We start from the raw sequence: 4318 nt of genomic DNA on the forward strand, positions 1-4318 counted from the left end.
ACACCTAAGCTGTAGATTGTTACAGAATTCCTGATTTGTAAAAGTCAAATTCTTTTCTTCAAATACCCGCTATTCTTTCTTTCTTATCTCCCTCTTTGTATAAGATATATTTTTAATAACTCTCGAATTCCCTCGTTTAACATTCCAAAATCCCTAATCTTTCCAGCAAAAGCTCTATTTTAGGAAAAGTCCAGACAACCGATATTTAGAAGTGGAGTGCTTGTCCAAGATTTCTTTTTCAAAGCACTATCTGCTCAGAGTTCAAATTCAAATATTCCATTTCACCTCACGCAACTATTTAGTTTTTATTTTATAAAGTTTCAAGGTTCTGTTTGTGTGTGACTTGGTTTTGTTAATCCCCTCAGACACAACAGCTTGTGTTGTGACGGTAAAGTTCAGCAACTCTATACCCTTCGAAGTATTAACACGGGCTGAGAAAGGGAAATGGGATACGTGTGAAGATTTCTCACGTATGCAGTTAATTCCCTTAAATTCCTCAGGATTTACACTTCCCTATCTACCCAGAGCGAGAAATAGGAACTCTTCTAATTAACTCAGTGGTCTTTCGCTCTAAGTTCCCATTAAGGGGAGTAACTTTTATGGGTCTCCCAAACCTTCTTTACAGATGTTTCGGGGGAATGCAGGAAAAGTGGGTAATTCTGAATGTGCTTGGCACTAGACCGTGAATGTAGATTAGAAGTTGTGTGCTCTTCACATATTTTCAAAAAATTGGGGAACAGAGATGTAAAGGAAAGCTTGAGAAAGTGTTTTTGCTGCTGGTGGTGGTCGTGTGTGTGTGTGTGTGTGTGTGTTTTAGTTCTACTTTATTTTCGAATGCAAACTCACCCTCAAATATTTCGCAAATATCCAACCCCCAAGACTTCAGCATAGAAATAGACTAAATAACAAGGTCTCGTTTAAATTTTAAGTATTTTACAGGGCAAATTTTCCCATTTTTCGACCAGAATAGAACCCCTGAACAAAAATTCCAAACTCTAAACGCAATCTTGGTTTAGCCGGATTTGAGTGAGGAGGGAAAATTTGGGTCCATAGTACTGGGGCCCTTATTTTCACTTGATCCACTTAAAAAAAAAAAGACAAAAAAGAAATTTTGCCCCATTCCGGGACAGCATTATGTTAAGTAAATAATCAGGATACAAGAAAAGATCCTTACTTTAGAGACCTGTACTGCAGACTAATAAGTACTAAGAGATCAGCAAGCAAGCTCCCGAATTCGCGCAACTTTCCGGGGAGTGGAGGAAAAGACACTGGAGCGTCTCCTTCTTTACATTCTAGCTTGGCTCCCTGACTTCGCTCAGGTGGTTAGGTTTTGAAAAGGAACAGAAGAAGGAGAAAAGAAGAGGAAGAAGACAAGAGAGACAAAAAGGTATGGAAGACATGTAGGGGGAAGAATTGAAAAAGAGGAAAAGGTGGAAGATGAGGAAAAGAAAGGAGGAAGACGATTAACCAGCCCAAGACTCACCCCACTTTCTAGTAGTCTCGGGGGTTCCAGAAAGGAGATTGGGGAAGTTTCATTGTAGATTTTCAGGGTATAGGAAGGGAAGAGCGCGGTCTTTGTGGAAAGAGGGAAATAGGAAGCTAGACTAACCTCCTCCTATATGAAAAGGGTGCCTGGTTTATATTAAATTTCGAAGCCATTTTTTAAAAAATGACCTCCACAAGAAGTCTTTTTCAGTTTCATCTCAGACTACAAATGTAGCCGTAATTCCTGTTGCTCTGCGGCTTCTTTCTTTTGGACTGACCAAAGCCTGGGACTGTTCTGGTGCGTGGGTAGGTTTTTGCTAAGAGTGATCCAAGAATCTGTTTCTTTAGGAATTAGCATCTCAGCCAATCGTCCCACACACATACTCAGCCCCCGCCCTCTCTAAGAAAAGTTTCACCAAGCTGAGTTGGTTAAGATTCCACTCTAGAGAAAGTTTACTATAGCCATAGGAGCAGTCCCAAAATTTTCCTGAGAGTCACCCGTATTCCCAAAGGCCTTTCTTCCCAGTAATGCCTTTCATTTCCCTCTTAAGACTGATTTTAGAGCCACTTGCCCTCTCTTCCCCTCCAGCCACAGGTCTTCTCAACCCTGTCCCTCACACAATCCCTTTGGGAGTTCAGGATCCCCCCAAATACAGTCTGGAAAGACTTGCGGACCTTTACACTCGGCTCCCCAACCGGAAAGCTGCATAATAACCAGGTAATTCGGATAACCAAGTGCACTGGTTCGAATCACTTGAATGAAGTTTAAAAAAAATTGGAGGGGCTGGGAACAAGAGGTCGATCATGAAAACTTTTTCATATGATAAAAGTTCCCTCTTCTCTTTCCCAAACCAGGATGGACGCACACGAAAGAGCCTGGGTACAATTTCTTTCTTTAGTAGCGAAGGTGATGGGCCCTGTAAGGTGAGTTACCCAACACTCAGAACTCAAACACCCTCCCTTCTCTGCAGTTGAGTTCGGGTTCGTAGCCACGCTTGCTACCCTCACAAAGGGTTTTGTTTTTAATTTGTTTTTGTTTGAGTGGGTAAGAGGGATCCCTGCATGTGTAAACCCCAGACCTGCTCCCTGAAATTCAAGACAATCCTTCCTCCACCCCCCTCCCCCCCAAAAATAAAGGTTCTCGGAATCTCGGCCTTATTTCCTTCCAGCAGCTTCATTCTGCGAGGAATTTTCTCCTTTGAGGGAAAACTTCCTTCTCTCTCGGGGGGGCCCCCATCCCTACTGCCCCTGGGCGCCGGGGCCTGGGCGCCTGAGAGGGAGAGGAGCTGGGTTTGGTATGTGACAGCATGTAGCGGCATCCTAACCTAATGCAATATTCATGGACCGGCGTCACCGGTGAGCCCTGCCTCCTAGCTCGGCGGCAGCTCCGCGGACAGCCCCGGAGGCGGCGGCGGGAGCCGCGAGCGGCGGCGGCGGCTTCATCTCGGCACCGCTGCTCTGGCAGGATATGGCCGCGCTCTTTTGCCAGCTCACAGATCAGAGAGCTGAGAACGCTACTACACCGATGTGGTCCAGTGAATCGCGGCAATATCGGTGGGATTACAATGCTGGGGTCACAGTCAGAACCCGCCAGTTCCGCGCACAGGCTTCCAAGAGAAAGCCGGGACCAGACAGAACTTCAAAGTCAGGTTGTCGGATTCTCTGAAAAGATTAGGAGTTCCCAGGGCGTTCCAATGGCTTTTTTTTCTCCCCCTTTTTAAAGGCCAACTACAACCTCCCTTCCCCGTTTCGGAATCCATCCGCCTGAGTCCCTTCCGCCCACGCCTTCAACATCTCGACATTTCCAGAGGGCGATCGGAGCCGGAGACTTAATCCTGCTCCTCTAGGCGCGAGTCCCCAAGGTTCCCTGCCTTCCTCGAGATGGATTTATCTTACCCTCGCCGGACTCGCTTCACTAAGTATAGCTGGGTTAGTCAAAGGTCTCCCTCACTCCCACCTCCATCACCTCCCACTCCCCCTCCTCCCCGCTTGCGCTACCTTTTTTTAATTAAAGTCTTTCAACTTCGCCTGCCGGCCCTGGCTTTGTAGGGGCTGGGGTTGCACCCACTCCTCCGGGGTATTCCCATGGATTCGGTTGAGAAAGCGCCCCATAATGTACTACGCTATAATACACACGCGCGCGACTTCTCAAACAGAAGCAGACTTCTAAACCCACAGACTTCTCTCCATTCTGAAGGTTTGGCGATTGTTTGGGGGAAGCACACACACACACACACACACACACACACACACACACACACACACGTTCTGGCTTCGTGGTTATAGTTGCCAAAGGGGTGGGAGAAGGAGGGGATGTATTTAATTCCTTGGCCTTTTTTTTTACCCTTGGAGAAGAAGGGAGTAGGAAAGATCCTTAAAGGAAGAGAGGTCAGGAGGTGAGGAGGGATTAAGGCCCTGTGATCCCTCCCTTCCTCACAGGTCTGTTGAATGGAGAAGGGGTCAGCTAATTTTTTTTTTTTTAAGAAAGGACAAAATAAAGAGGGAAAAGAGGAGGGAATCGATCATCTAAAATGCCTCGAAGGAGAATGAGTTTAAAAATAAATTGGGAAAGATGACAAGAGAGGAAGGATTAAAAAAAAAAAAAAAAGGGTGGGGGGGAGTGTGACCAAACAGATAGGAGAAGGGATTTTCATCCCAAAAGTTTTCTGTCTCCAGCCACTTTCCCTAATAATAATCTTTTAGCAGCCACACCCCAGACTGTTTCCCAATATAAATGTGAAAATCTGATTTTCTCCCATCCGGAATAAAGTAGTAAATATCTCTATCACTTTTCCATATTTTAGTACTGACACGGTCCCTGGGTTTTTGCCCC

This window comes from Antechinus flavipes, chromosome 5, assembly GCF_016432865.1.
Source record: "Antechinus flavipes isolate AdamAnt ecotype Samford, QLD, Australia chromosome 5, AdamAnt_v2, whole genome shotgun sequence".
NCBI classification, from domain to species: Eukaryota; Metazoa; Chordata; class Mammalia; order Dasyuromorphia; family Dasyuridae; genus Antechinus; species Antechinus flavipes.